This window comes from Ranitomeya variabilis, chromosome 1 (genome assembly GCF_051348905.1).
Source record: "Ranitomeya variabilis isolate aRanVar5 chromosome 1, aRanVar5.hap1, whole genome shotgun sequence".
NCBI lineage: Eukaryota > Metazoa > Chordata > Amphibia > Anura > Dendrobatidae > Ranitomeya > Ranitomeya variabilis.
Window position 1 is genome coordinate 846,971,337 of NC_135232.1, and position 16,137 is coordinate 846,987,473.

A 16,137-nucleotide genomic window follows, 5' to 3' on the forward strand; every position below is an offset into this window, starting at 1 on the left:
ACAAAACCCAGCATCCTGAATTCACTATTTCTGTCACCTGGCCTGGTGAGTATAGATCTGCCTTGTATTAACTATCATCTCTTCATTCTGCGTCCAATAGATACTGCAGACTTAAGAGATGCTAGATCGAGTCAGAAGTCGCCTACCATAGCACTGACATCATAAGTGGATTTGAGTTGATTAAAGACAGAGGGCACTCGGTACAGCTTTCAAAACAGGTTTTTTAGCTACACAAAACATTACAGGAACATTTTAACATTACAGGTACATACACAAACACAACAGAACATTTTATTAAACCATTCCATCTTGCCATACCACACATCCGATATCAGAAACCAAGCAGGCAGCAAATTGGCTCCTCATTTGGGTAACTTCTACTGTTGACCGCAGAGGGTGATGCTGGTAATCTGGCAAGGGGTTTGAAACTGGTTCATCAAGTTCAATGTTGGGTCACTCCTTAGCTAATATGTAGTTATGTAGAACCACACAGGCTTTGACAACCTCATCGACTGTCTCCATTTTTAGATTAATGGCTGTTCCAAGAATGCGCCATTTTGAGACAAGAATCCCAAAGGTACACTCAACACTTCTTCGGGCCCTGGTCAATCTGTAGTTAAATATCTTTTTAGTGTGGTTCAAGTCCCGACTGGAGTATGGTTTCATTAGGTTATCACACATCTGAATGGCCTCATCCCCAAGCATAACAAATGGCATTGGCAGGCCTTCAGTATTGGGAAGAGGTCGTGGCAGGGGGAAATTAAAATGTTTTCCATACAAGCGTTGGCCCATGTCCGAGTTTTTAAAAATCTGGGAGTCATTGCCACGGCCAAAAGCTCCACTGTCCACGGCAACAAAGCGACAGTCAGCATCTGCAATCGCCATGAGCACTACAGAAATTTTTTTTATAGTTGAAGTACTCCGATCCAGTTCTGGCGGTGTTTGGTAATCCGAATGTGTTTTCCATCCACTGCTCCCAAACAGTTGGGGAAATTACAGACTTGCCAGAATTTTTCAGGAATTTCCTGCCACATTTCCACGGTGGGTAGGGGGATAAATTCTTCCCGGAGAACGTTCCACAAAGCCCGGCAGGTGTCCGCAACTATTCCAGACAAGGTGGAAATTCCAAGCAGGTACTGAAAATGGAGCGATGATAAGCTCTCTCAGGTAGCAAGGAATCTGCCAAAAAAAGAAATAAACAAATTACGAACAATTATAATTATGATGGGGATTTAATAATGCTAAACACATGAAGGAAAAAACAAATAATACATGGCAGAACAATAATAATTATGACAGGCAGATTTTGACCTTAGTGGGATTTGAACCCAGGACCCTAGCACTGCAGTGCTAATCACTGAGCCACCCAAGTAGAAAAGGTACTTGCATTTTTAGTGCGTTTCTAAGGTGGCAAAGCATCAAAAACTAATGTAATTCGCCCATATTTGTATCACAAAAAAAGTTGTCAAAGCCAAATTCCAGGAAGTATCAAAAACTATATGTAAAACATGTAGACAAGACAATAAAAAGCATGTACAAACATGCAATTAAAAGCTAAAAGTAACCTAATTTACATAATAATGCAGAAGATCTACAACACCAAACCCCATTGTGGGAACGTGGCTTAACCACTTCCTGCCATCGGACAGAATAGTACGTCCGATGGCAGAACCCCCGCTTTGATGTGGGCTCTGGCAGTGAGCCCACATCAAAGCCGGGACATGTCAGCTATTTTGAACAGCTTACTTGTGCCCGCAATAGGTGAGATAGGCGAGGGTGGAATCGCGATCCGCCCAAGCCTATTAAAAAGTTACCGTATTTTTCGGACTATAAGACGCACCGGACCATAAGGCGCACCCGAAATTTGGGGTGAAAATTGCAGAAAAAAAGATTTTTTATAAGATGGGGGTCCGTCTTATTGTCCGAATTTACAGTATCTTACCTGAAGGCTGGCGGTGGCAGAGCAGGGTCACAGGAGGCATGGTGTCGGCAGTGGTGGGGTGATGCGGTACGGCGTGCACCTGAGCAGGGTCCCTTCCTGCTTAGGTGGGCGACGCCACGGCCTGGTGTCCATGGGAGGGTTGCAGCACTGGTTACCGGCAGAGGTGCTGGGATGAGGAGGTGCTGGGATGAGGAGGTGCTGGGATGAGGAGGTGCTGGGATGAGGAGGTGCAGGGATCAGGAGGTGCTGCGATCAGGAGGTGCTGCGATCAGGAGGTGCTGCGATCAGGAGGTGCTGGGATCAGGAGGTGCAGGGATCAGGAGGTGCAGGGATCAGGAGGTGCTGGGATCAGGAGGTGCTGGGATCAGGAGGTGCTGGGATCAGGAGGTGCTGGGATCAGGAGGTGCTGGGATTAGGAGGCGCAGTGACAGGTATGGTGTGAGAGGGTCCCTTTCCCCGGTGAGGTGATGCAGCAGCCCGGTAAGCAGCAGAGCCGGGTGAATGCTGTTGTTATCGGTGGTGGCGGCCATCTTCCGGGGGCCGCGCGTGCGCAGAGGAAGCGCTCTGCTTCCCGGGGCTTCAGGAAAATGGCCGCGGGAGGCCGCGCGTGCGCAGATGGAGATCGCGGCGGCCATTTTCCTGAAGCTAAGAAAAATGGCCGCCGCGATCCCCATCTGCGCACGCGCGGCATCCCGCGGCCATTTTCCTGAAGCACCGGGAAGCAGAGCGCTTCATCTGCGCACGCGCGTCCCCCGGAAGATGGCCGCCACCACCGATGACAACAGGATTCACCTGGCTCTGCTGCTTACCGGGCTGCTGCATCACCTCACCGGGGAAAGGGACCCCGCTCACTGCGCCTCCTCATCTCCGCACGTCTGCCGCCGCACCTCTGCCGCCGCACCTCTGCCGCCACGGGTAAGCCTGCATTTCGACTATTAGACGCACCCCCCATTTTCCCCCCTTTTTTTGGGGGGGAAAAAGTGCGTCTTGTAGTCCGAAAAATACGGTAAATGCCGCTGTCAAACTCTGACAGCGACGTTCAACAAGCGCATCGGCCGGAAATGCGCACACCGGTGACCCCGTCAAGTGATCGGCGGTCATCGGTGCGTCGGCATGACAACCATAGGTCCCCTTGAGAGCTATATGGTTGTTAATGCCAGATTGCTAAGAGCGCCACCCTGTGGTCGGCGCTCATAGCAATGCTGTAATTCAGCTACATAGGGGCGATCTGATGATTGCTTCTATGTAGCAGAGGTGATTGAATTGTGGCAGCTTCTAGCCTCCCATGGAGGCTATTGAAGCATGGCACAAGTAAAAAAAAAAATATTTAAAAATATGGAAAAAACTAAAAAAATATAAAAGTTCAAATCACCTCATTCAAAATAAAAAAAAAAATCAAACCTACACATATTTGGTATCGTCGTGTTCAGAATCGCCCGATCTATCAATAAAAAAAAAAGAATTAACATGATCACTAAACGGCATAGTGAGAAAAAAGTCAAAATGCCAGAATTATGTTATTTTGGTCGCCGTGACATTGTATTAAAATGCAATAACGGACGATCAAAAGAATGTACATGCACAAAAGTGGTATAATTACAAACGTCAGCTCGGCACACAAAAAATAAGCCCTCACCCAAGCCCAGATCACGAAAAATAGAGACGCTACGGGTATCGGAAAATGGCGCAATTTTTTATTTTGGCAAAGTTTAGAATTTTTTTCACCACTTAGACATGTTTGGTGTCAATGAACTCGTAATGACCTGGAGAATCATAATGGCAGGTCAGTTTTAGCATTTAGTGAACCTAGCAAACAAGCCAAACAAAAAACAAATGTGGGATTGCACTTATTTTTCCGTTGGCTTCAGGAAAATGGCCGCGGGATGCCGCGCGTGCGCAGATGGAGATCACGGCGGCCATTTTCCTGAAGCAGAGATGCGAACTCTGCTTCAGGAAAATGGCCGCCGCGATCTCCATCTGCGCACGCGCGGCATCCCGCGGCCATTTTCCTGAAGCCCCGGGCAGCAGAGCGCTCCATCTGCGCACGCTATGCCACAGGAATATGGCCGCCCCCACCGATCACCAGGGGAATAGCGCAGATCGCGCTCTTTTCACTCCCCTGTGCAGTGGATTCTGGACTTGGGCATGCGCACACCACTACGCCACCAACGGAAAACTAAGCAAGATCTGGGGGAAGGCACCACGCCCATCTGACCAGACCAGCCTGATTGACAGGCGAAAACGGCTACTTTGGTAACGTATTTTGGCAGCATAGGTGGGGAATCGGGGTCCACAAAATACACTATTGTAATGCACAGCTCAGGCCCTATTTAACGGTATTTTTTATCTCATACGGAAAAAATGGGGTGACAGGTTCCCTTTAATTTTTCCCACCCAAGGAGTGGAATAAATAGGGACCACAAAGCCGCAACCACAAGGTGGCAGTACTGAGCACTACAGCCTGGCACACTAGCAATGCGCCTCATGCAGCCGCGCTGGGGAGCGTCGTGTGACTTGTGACCAATGAGGCGGCCACACAGAAACTAGAGATCCATTGGCCACAAAAAAAATCAATGAAAATGGCCGTTTGCTTCATAGTCCTTCTAATAAAGTTAGAAGCCCGAACCCATCCCTCACACACAAGGCCTCATAGCACGGACAGAAGTTAAATCATGGCTCCCAGAGCGCGACAATAGAAAAGTGCTCTCCCACAGAGCAGAAAAGTGGCTGTGACACCAAGGGTTAATAGAGGCGGGAGTGTGGGTCCGTGGGACGCAGAATCGTGGGTTGTTTTGTCTTTACTGTGCTTTGTGTGTGGTCAATAAAGTTTCACGTGAGGAAGCCTCTGACCAGCATCCAGGTCCACGAGATAGCGCCGCCCTCATACGCGGTGACGTCGAGGGGCGTGTCACTGTCATCCGCCTTACCATACGCCTGTGTGGGGCACGTCCGCGCGCGAAGGCTGCTGGGTTCAGATCTCACGGAGGCCGCGTAACTGACGGAACACTGCGTCACTCTGGTGACGTCACGGTCACGACACCATATTCCCCGCCCTGCAGCTGACGCCTCCCGTAACCCGAGGGTAAGCACAACAATAACAACGTGTGTGTATCGGCAGTCGGGGCCCGGGGCTCCTCCTGGTTCTGGGGATAGCGGCCGCGTCACCGGCTCTGGTCGAGGTGAGTGCGACACTGGATCGCTAGCAGTGAGGAGGCCATTGTGAGCTCGGTGCCGACTGCGCCTCCCAGGGGTGAGCTCGGGCTGTGTCCGCGGCCGTTACTGAAGGTTACATGGAGCTGTGCTGAGGCCTATGGTCCCTGCAGGTAGTGGTCACTGGTGGGCTGTAGGGGTCCTGAGGAGCTGGGTGCAGGGACCCCACAGCCACCTCAGGACTGTAGTATGGAGGGGCTCTGAGGAGCTCGGTGCAGGGACCCCACAGCCACCTCAGGACTGTAGTATGGAGGGGCTCTGAGGAGCTCGGTGCAGGGACCCCACAGCCACCTCAGGACTGTAGTATGGAGGGGCTCTGAGGAGCTCGGTGCAGGGACCCCACAGCCACCTCAGGACTGTAGTATGGAGGGGCTCTGAGGAGCTCGGTGCAGGGACCCCACAGCCACCTCAGGACTGTAGTATGGAGGGGTCCTGAGGAGCTCGGTGCAGGGACCCCACAGCCACCTCAGGACTGTAGTATGGAGGGATCCTGAGGAGCTCGGTGCCAGGACCCCACAGCCACCTCAGGACTGTAGTATGGAGGGGTCCTGAGGAGCTCGGTGCAGGGACCCCACAGCCACCTCAGGACTGTAGTATGGAGGGGTCCTGAGGAGCTCGGTGCCAGGACCCCACAGCCACCTCAGGACTGTAGTATGGAGGGGGTCCTGAGGAGCTCGGTGCAGGGACCCCACAGCCACCTCAGGACTGTAGTATGGAGGGGTCCTGAGGAGCTCGGTGCAGGGACCCCACAGCCACCTCAGGACTGTAGTATGGAGGGGTCCTGAGGAGCTCGGTGCAGGGACCCCACAGCCACCTCAGGACTGTAGTATGGAGGGGTCCTGAGGAGCTCGGTGCAGGGACCCCACAGCCACCTCAGGACTGTAGTATGGAGGGGCTCTGAGGAGCTCGGTGCAGGGACCCCACAGCCACCTCAGGACTGTAGTATGGAGGGGTCCTGAGGAGCTCGGTGCAGGGACCCCACAGCCACCTCAGGACTGTAGTATGGAGGGATCCTGAGGAGCTCGGTGCCAGGACCCCACAGCCACCTCAGGACTGTAGTATGGAGGGGGTCCTGAGGAGCTCGGTGCAGGGACCCCACAGCCACCTCAGGACTGTAGTATGGAGGGGTCCTGAGGAGCTCGGTGCAGGGACCCCACAGCCACCTCAGGACTGTAGTATGGAGGGGATCCTGAGGAGCTCGGTGCCGGGACCCCACAGCCACATCAGGACTGTAGTATGGAGGGGGTCCTGAGGAGCTCGGTGCCGGGACCCCACAGCCACATCAGGACTGTAGTATGGAGGGGGTCCTGAGGAGCTCGGTGCCGGGACCCCACAGCCACCTCAGGACTGTAGTATGGAGGGGCTCTGAGGAGCTCGGTGCAGGGACCCCACAGCCACCTCAGGACTGTAGTATGGAGGGGCTCTGAGGAGCTCGGTGCAGGGACCCCACAGCCACCTCAGGACTGTAGTATGGAGGGGCTCTGAGGAGCTCGGTGCAGGGACCCCACAGCCACCTCAGGACTGTAGTATGGAGGGGCTCTGAGGAGCCTAGAGTGGGAAATGCAGCAGCTAGTGGTTAATTTCAAAAATAGAAATAGATGCGAATAAAAGTATAGTTAATTGAGACATCAGTAGTTTAAGTGTTTTTGAATATTCGTATTGAATCAGGAGACCCATATAATGCTCCATACAGTTCATGATGGGCCCCATAAGATGCTCCATACAAAATATGCCCCATATAATGCTGCACAAAGGTTAATGATGGCCCCATAAGATCCTGCCAAAGGTTGATGGGTCCCATAAAGCTACTTTCACACTAGCGTAGTTTGTAATGCATCGTTTGAGAAAAAACACATCCTGCAAAGTTGTCTGCAGGATGCGTTTTTTACCCATAGACTTTCATTAGCGACGCATTGCGATGTATGGCCACACGTCGCAACCGTCGTGCGACGATTGCGTCCTGTTTTGGCGGACCGTCGGCACAAAAAAAGTTACATGTAACTTTTTTTGCGCGTCGTGTCTGCCATTTTTGACCGCATGCGCGGCCGAAACGACGCCCCTTCTTCCCCAGACATTACAATGGGGCAGCGGAAGCGTTGTAAAACTGCTTCCGCTGCCCACGTCGCACATTACTTTCACAATGCACGTCGGGCCGACGCATAGCGACTGCACCGTGCCGACGCTAGTGTGAAAGAAGCCTAAAATGCTCCATAGGTTATGCTCCATAGATTATGTCCCATACAATCCTGCACAAAGGTTGATGGTCCCATAAGATGCTCCATAGATTATGCTCCATAGATTATGCCCCATATGCTGCTGTTGTGATGAAGAAAAAAAAAATGACATACTCGTCACTCAGGCCCCTGGCACTTGCGATATTCACCTGTCCCCGTTCCACTGCAGAGGGCGGCGCACACTAACTACGCCATCACGCCCTCTGATCTGAACAGTCAGCCAGAGGACGCGGAAGACGGAGCCTGGCGGTGGAACGGGGACAGGTGAATATCGCGCAATGCTCATCCTCCCCCGTTATACTCACCCTCCCGGTGCGGTTCCTGGCAGCTTCTCCGTCGTCCTGGGCCGGCAGCTTGTTCCTGTGTTCAGCGGTAACTGGTACTGCTCATTAAAGTAATGAATATGCGGTTCCACCTTTGAGAGTGGAGTCGTGTCCTTATTCATTATTTTAATGAGCATTACCACGTGACCACTGAGTACAGGAAGAGCTGCGGGCGCCGGAGAAGCAGGGACTGCAGAGATCGCTCCGGGAGCAGGTGAGTATGATGGACAGCTGCCGCCTGGAACAAGGGCTTGAGTATAAGCCGAGAGGGACACTTTCAGCCTAAAAAATGGGCTGAAAATCTCGGCTTATACTCGAGTATATACGGTATACCATTTTGGTGCAGATACGATCTTTTGATCGCCTGTTATTGCATTTTAAAGCAATGTTGCGGTGACCAAAATAATGTAATTCTGGCATTTTGACTTTTTTCCCACTACCCCATTTACTGATCGGATTAATTCTTTCTATAGGTTGATAGATCGGGCGATACCAAATGTGTGTTTTTATTTTTTTTTGTTGGGGGCAAAAGGGGATTGATTTAAACTTTTATATTTTTAAAAACTTTTTTTTTTTTTTACTTTTGGCGTGCTTCAATACTCTCCATGGGAGACTAGGAGCTGCCATAACCTGATCGGCTCTGCTACATACAGGCGATGATCAGATCTCCTGACTTGCTATGAGCGCCGACCCCCGGAAAGCGCCCATATCAATCCAGCAGTGACAACTATAGAGGTCTGCTGGAGACCTCTGGTTGTCATGCCAACCCATCGGTGACCCGTGATCACGTGACTGGGTCACCGATGGGTGGGATTTCCGGCGCGCTTGCCAGAAGCGCGCATTAAATGCCACTGTCAGTTGGCGCAGCCGAAATGTTGCTAATTTTCCTGTGTGTGCACTGGTGTTAATAAAAACCGTTTTTGTGGAAGGAAAATACCCAGTGCCAATTTTTGGACAACCTAGTGGATGGGCTGTTCCAAGTCTTCATGGGACACAGAGTGGTGCATGGATTACACCTTGTTTTACTGTTGGTTTGGGCAATCATTCGGCCAGCAGCTATCTCGCCCTACTCTCCCATACACAGGAGCACTCAGTTGGTCGATCTTGATGAGTGAGCCAATGCCAGACTCCTCTTGCTCCAGCTTCTTTCTCTCTGTGGATCCTTATCTCCCTAGATATCATCTGTCATGTCTCCATTCACATTTGAGTGTCGAATGAGTCCATCAGTATCTGCAGCTTCGGCCAAAGTTGGTCTGTTGTGCATGGGGGCTTTACAATAAATACTATGATGGTACGTCTACACCTACAGAGCAGTGTGTGAACATGGGTATGGTGGAAATGTTTGTGGACATGGCTCCTTCACATCCGTCGTCTGCGTGACTACTTGCCATTGATTTTGACTACAATTTACAGAATAAGACAACAGAAGTTGTGCATTTGAATCATTTTTATTACATTTTTGTGGAAAATGTGTCAAATTTTCTATTCTGTGACCTTGGGAAACAAAATGGGGGAGACAAAACACAACTACAATTCAGGCATGATCGGATTGCATCTGTCTTCTGTGTTACCGCATTCCCTTGTAGCAATATCCCTGGGACTGAAACTAAGCGTAAAAAATGCCTTTACTGATGTCAATAGACCTGTGATGGGGATGTGTGTATGGAGGGGTTGACACTTGCTATTTTTTTGCATCTTTTTATTTATTTTGCTGCTACGTTATTCACATAATTGAAGTACAAAACCTGCTTTTTTTTTGTTTTTGCTCCATGACTTTGCAGTATTCACTCATAAGGCCAGCGTTGCACTACCGTAGAATACGGGCGAGTGCTATGCGAGAAAACAGCGCACAGCGCTCGGACCAGTGTTTAAACTATGGGGCAGCTCACATCACCGTTTATTTTTTTGGGGTGTATTCGACGTGCGTTTAAAAGCATGCTGCGATTGTACGCATATATCGTCTGAGAGTCGCCAATGCAATAATATGGGTGCGAGAAAAAAATCACACAGCACTCGGACCATGCGAGTGCTGTCCGATTTTCAGTCATCAGTGTCCTTTGAAAAGCCGGCAATTCATGTGCTGCAAGCAGTAATATCACAGCGTGATGGGTTAGAATAGAATAGGTATAGTTGTGGTCTATATCATATAGGTGCTTCTCACAAAATTAGAATATCATCAAAAAGTTTTTCATTTCTTCAATAAAAAAAGTGAAACTCATATCTAATATATAAAGCTGAATGTGTGTGTGTGTATGTATGTATGTCCGGGATTGGCATCTGAACCGTTGCAGCTACAGCCACAAAATTTTGCACAGTCACACGTCTGGACCCCGAGAGCGTCATAGGCTATGTTGTGAGGTGAAATTTTAACCCCGCGCTTTCCAATTCACCAAAATTTTTTGCCCCTATCTACATAATGGGGAAAAAATGAAAGGAAAAGTGTTGGAGGCAAATTAACAGCTGCCAGATGTGAACAAGGGGGACTTAAAGAATGAGAGCGATGGCGCCAAAGAGTATATACTGTACAGTTGCTAAGGTGGGGCCCCAACATGGGATAATCACCACACCACCACGGGGATATGAACACACACACAAAATGCACCACACACTACCACGTGCTCGAACACATATACCACCCTCAGCGCACATTTCACCACACATACACCAACCTCGCCACATAAAAGTCGAAACACAAAAATCGCCGCTCAAAACTCGCCACACGCAAAACTCTCCACATGCAAAACTCGCCACACGTGCAAAACTCACCTCATGGAAAACTCGCCACACGCAAAACTTGCACACGCGGAAAAATTGCCACATGCACAAAAGTTGCAACACATGCAAAAGTTGCCTCACACAAAACTTGCACATACTGAAAAGGCACCACACATAAAACTCGCCACGCGCAAAACTCGCCATGCGCAAACCTTGCTGCACACAACTTGCTACACTAACCTGTCACATGCAACTCGACACACAAAAAGTCGCTACACGCATGTCGCCACACAACTTATCTCACAAAAGTCGCTACATGCATGTCGCCACACAACTTATCTCACAAAAGTCGCTACATGCATGTCGCCACACGCAACTCAACACACACAACTTGACACACGAAACTCGCTCTAAAACACACACAAGTCTGGTATTATCCTTCAAAAATAAAAATCTGTTTAATAAGCAGACAAACTACAAGAGCAACAAATGTACCATATAGGAATCCGGCAGCTGTCAGTCACATGACCTGTCTATTATGTGTATGTGTGAGCTAATATATACTGCCAGGGGGTGGGCTTACTGTTGGCTGGGGATTTATCAGGCTGCCAATTTATCTTACAAATACTGAGGTAAAAATACTGACCAAATAACGTGTGAACGAGGTCTAATACAGGAGGAGATGACATACAGATATATACTATATACAGGAGGAGATGACACACAGGTATATACTATTTACAGGGGAGATGACACACAGGTATATACTATATACAGGAGCAGATTACCTACAGGTATATAGTATATACAGGAGGAGATGACATACAGGTATATGCTATGTATAGGAATAGATGACACAGATATATACTATATATAGGTGAGATGACACACAGGTATATACTATATACAGGAGGAGATTACATACAGGTATATACTATATATAGGAGGAGATGACATACAAAAAAAAAAGGAATATAGTCAGCTTACCGGTCTTAGACGAAAACCCCAGACCTGCCAACGCCCAGCACGGTTCGGGGTGAGCGCCCACAGCAAATGAAGACAAAAAGAGAAATGATCCAGCTGGAGGTGGAGGCAGTTCAGACTTTGTGAGACTTTATTAGACAACTAAAGCGATAAATAGTTCTTCAAAATGAAAAATCTTTACATAGCAAACACCTGGCACACCAGTGAGGAGGATCAACGCGTTTCAACTATGAAGTCTTACTCATGATCTCAGATGGGAAATGGGATGATGGGAAAATAAGAGAAGTGAGGTGCTATAACTAACCACAGATATTTACTATGCCCAGGCAACGCCGGGCTCTTCAGCTAGTATTTTATATAGTCAATACAAAGTGTTTTTCTGTTAATGTTGATTATGGCTTACAGCCAATGAATACCCAAAAGTCATTATATCAGTAAATTAAAATAATTAAAATAAAACACCTGCAAAGGCTTCCTAAGTGTTTATAAAGGTCCCTTAGTCTGTTTCAATAGGCTCCACAATCATGGGGAAGACTGCTGACTTGACAGGTGTCCAGAAGGCAGTCGATGACGCACTCCACAAAGAAGGTAAGCTACAAAAGGTCATTGCTAAAGAAGCTGGCTGTTCAGAGTGAAGGCCATTCAAAAATTTGGGGGAGATTCACAAGGAGTGGACTACTGCTGGAGTCATTTCTTCAAGACCCGCCACACACAGATGTATCGAGGACATGGGCTACAAGTGTCTCATTCTTGTGTTAAGCCACTCATGACCAGTAGAGAACGCTAGAAGCGTCTTACCTGGGCCAAGGATTAAAAGGACTAGACTGTTTCTCAGTGGTCCAAGGTGTTGTTTTCATATGAAAGTACATTTTGCATTTCATTTGGAAATCAAGGTCCCATTATCTGGAAGAAAAATGGAGAGGCACACAATCCAAGCTGCTTGAGGTCTAGTGTGAAGTTTTCACAATCAGTGATGGTTTGGGGAGCCATGTCATCTGCTGGTGTAGGTCCACTGTGTTTTATCAAGACCAAAGTCAGCGCAGCCGTCTACCAGAAAATTTTTAGAGCACTTCATGCTTCCCTCTGCCGACAAGCTTTTTGGAGATGGAAATTTCTTTCTCCAGCAGAACTTGGCACCTGTCCACACTACGAAGAATACCAGTACCTGGTTTAAAAACAGAAGTATCATTGTACTTGATTGGCCAGCAAACTCGCCTGACCTTAACCCCATAGAGAATCTATGGGGTATTGTCAAGAGGAAGATGAGCGACTCCAGACCCATCAATGCAGATGAGCTGAAGGCTGCTATCAAAGCAACCTGGACTTCCATAATACCTCAGCAGTGCCACAGACTGATCGCCTCCATGCCACGCCGCATTGATGCAGTAATTGATGCAAAAGGAGCCCCAACCAAGTATTATGTGCATTTACTGTAAGCCATAATCATCAACATTAACCGAAATAAACACTTGAAATAGATCACTGTTTTTATTGACTATGAGTTTCACTTTTTGTACTGAAGAACTGAAATAAATTAACTTTTTAAGATGATATTTTAATTTTGTGAGAAGCACCTGCGGATAAATAGAAGAAAAGCTGGCAATTCATCTGCCATGTACTGTTAAATCACTGCAGGAGCCGACAGGATAGAAGAGATGGATTACGTTCAGTAAGTACACATAGAATTGTTGGATATAAAGATGTCAGTGTCAAATACAATTAGTACAGTGTGTGCAAATTACTGTAAATGTATTTAATTAATAAAAGTTTATTTTTCTGAAGAAAAAAAATGGCGTGTGCTCCCGCGCAATTTTCATAACCAGCAGAGGGAAACAGACGGGTGGGGGCAGATGTTTATAGCCTGGGAAGGGGGTAATACCCATGGTTATTAATCTCAGCTCACAACTGTATACTTAGCCTTTGCTGGCTATTAAAATGGGTGACCCGAAAAAAAGTGCGTCCACCTATAATTAATAACCAGCAAAGGCAGACAGTTGCGGGCTGATATTAATAGCCTAGGAAGGGACCATGGATATTGCCCTCCCCCAGGCTAAAAACATCAGCTCTCAACCGCCCCAGAAAAGGCGCATCTCTAAGATGCACCAATTCTGACACTTAGTCTCGCTCTTCCCACTTGCCCTGTAGCGGTGGCAAGTTGGGAGGTTGATGTCACTTTTGTATTGTCAGGTGACATCAAGCGCCGAGGTTACTAACTCCTATTCCTTGTCTGAGGGCACCGTGAGTATGAGAAAGTTCTCCTGCTCGCGGTGCCATCAGTTCCTGCGAGTTCACAGCCAATGAACTCTCTTCACCTTTCTGATGTCAGTGCGAGCACTGTGGGTAAGGCCTCTTTCACACTTCCGTCTTTCAGCTCCCATCACAATCCGTTGATTTTTGAGAATGCAGGATCCTGCATTTTCCCATAGGCTTGTATTAGCGACAGATTGTGATGGATGGCCATCCGTTTCATCCGTTGTGCACTGGATCCTGCGTAAAAAAAAAAAACGGTCCGTCGGGCAGAGAAAACGTTCAGAGGAACGTTTATTCTGCACGTCGGAAAATCGGTCAGCGACGCACCCTGCGCTGCCCGTCACTGGCTACAATGGAAGCCTATGGGCACAGGATGCATCGCTGCTTGTGAAAAGCAGGAATCCAGCGACTGGTCCCGCCTTTTCAACGAGAGCATGCGTGGAAGAATTTCCCGTCAGGGAAATTCTCGCTCGCTCTCTTTCTCTTTTTACTATTGATGCTGCCTATGCAACAAGATATAATGTTAAAAAAATGGCAGTATTCTCACCTACCGACGTCCCGCGACAGATGCCGGTAGGTGAGAATACTGCAATTTTTTCTTTTTAACCTGTTTTGTGTTGTGTATGCGTTTTCACAGAGGAAAACCGCTGCGAATACTCTTACACAACAGATGCACATAGCCTCGAAGGGTCCGTCAAAGACTGGCCCAGTGCGCCCAGTGCACCCGTTTTTTACGATCTGCACAGGATCCGTCTTTTCAACATTTTGACGGATCCTGTGCAGATTGTAAAACGGAAGTGTGAAAGAAGCCTAAAAGCTCATGTTAAAATCGCATTGCAATCTCACTGCAGTCGGATGTAAATTGGATGCTAGGTGTGAAAAATCGGATTTTACTCGCATGACACTCATGCGACTCTTGGCAGGGAGATTTTTCATACCTTTACTGTGACTCCAGCCTTATTGTCATTATCCCCTGACCAGTTTTCATCCCGTATACAGAGATTCCCAGTGATAACAGGTCGCATGGAGAGGCAGCTGGGCAACCAAGTATGGCAACAACCCACACTGGAATGTGGCCTCACCAGGCACGATAGGTGGCTGTTGGCTGAGCAGTGCTTCGGATGATTATTCGGCCTGCAGCCATCTTTCCCATAGACAGGAGCGCTTGTTTGGCTTGAGCACTCCTGTGTTCTTTCCAAGAGAGTTGTCACCAGATGTGTGTGCCGACGAGTTGTCTCCCGGAGATTATATGATCTGCAGTGTGAAATTGAACATGCCATATCAATGTTTTCTTTGACAATAAATTGTCCTGGAATGCCATACACTTTAGGGTAGTGTCGACTGAACGCTTTGATATGGGCAGTTTCGATCAACTTTAGAGTTTGGGGTCTTAAGAATGGAAGCCGCTAGAAATTCCCTGCATTTCACAGAACGTGTGCTGTTTTTATGGCAGCCTGAATCTGCTACATATGATAAAGCTACACATCAAGTTACATACAGCCACAAGGGCTTCTTATCAGAATCTCTCCAAGGCAGTACTATGGAGTATGAAGTTCACAGGCAAACTGCCTACATGTTTATGATGGGGCACTGGCTGTTAGGCCACATTCACACCGGTATTTCTCATCTGTGGGCTCTTTAAGAGAAATCCAAGCCTAAATATGTTGTGAACATACCTTTTGTATCCTGGCTCAAGATCCTTTGGCAAACCCGAAGAATCGGGTTGATGAATGCTTTACAATGCCTGAAAGACAGACTTGATGGCCATAGCGGACTTTGTAACACGTGCTCTCTTCCTTGTGAGCTGTCGTTTCAGGTTATGGAGTGTTAAGGTACCTTCACACGAAACGACATCGCTAGCGATCCTTGACGTTGCAGCGTCCTGGCTAGCGATATCGTTTCGTTTGACACGCAGCAGCGATCAGGATCCTGCTGTGATGTCGCTGGTCACTGAATAAAGTCCAGAACTTTATTTGGTCGTCCGATCGCTGTGTATCGTTGTGTTTGAAAGCAAAAGCAACGATACCAGCGATGTTTTACACTGGTAACCAGGGTAAACATCGGGTTACCAAGCGCAGGGCCGCGCTTAGTAACCCGATGTTTACCCTGGTTACCAGCGTAAAAGTAAAAAAAACAAACAGTACATGCTCACCTGCGCGTCCCCCAGCGTCTGCTTCCTGACACTTACTGAGCGCCGGCCCGAAAGTGAAAGCACAGCGGTGACGTCACCGCTGTGCTGTTAGGGCCGGAGCTCAGTCAGTGTCAGGAAGCAGACGCTGGGGGACGCGCAGGTGAGCATGTACTGTTTGTTTTTTTTACTTTTACGCTGGTAACCAGGGTAAACATTGGGTTACTAAGCGCGGCCCTGCGCTTAGCAACCCGATGTTTACCCGGGGACCTCGGCATCGTTGGTCGCTGGAGAGCGGTCTGTGTGACAGCTCTCCAGCAATCAAACAGCGACGCTGCAGCGATCGGCATC

At 48.3% G+C, this 16,137-nt stretch overlaps 1 protein-coding gene and 1 long non-coding RNA gene across 6 annotated transcripts in view; one reads left to right on the plus strand and one right to left on the minus strand.

The window, feature by feature from the left end:
- Positions 1 to 269: 269 nt before the first annotated feature.
- On the minus strand, positions 270 to 2,307 carry LOC143774357 (uncharacterized). Its single transcript, XR_013215522.1, has 2 exons — positions 1,943 to 2,307; positions 270 to 1,179 (listed from the first exon to the last, which is right to left on the minus strand). It is a non-coding gene; the product is annotated as an uncharacterized LOC143774357 (long non-coding RNA).
- A 2,419-nt stretch (positions 2,308 to 4,726) lies between these two features.
- The window catches only part of G3BP2 (G3BP stress granule assembly factor 2), a 46,444-nt gene continuing 35,033 nt past the window's right edge, over positions 4,727 to 16,137 (plus strand). The window contains exon 1 of one of the 5 annotated variants that reach the window (XM_077276529.1): positions 4,727 to 5,024. The gene's annotated coding sequence lies outside the window, so the exon portion shown is untranslated. Of the gene's footprint in view, positions 5,122 to 5,166; positions 5,266 to 16,137 lie in introns of those variants that run through there. The other 4 variants (XM_077276521.1, XM_077276557.1, XM_077276548.1 and 1 more) reach the window with 4 other exon arrangements.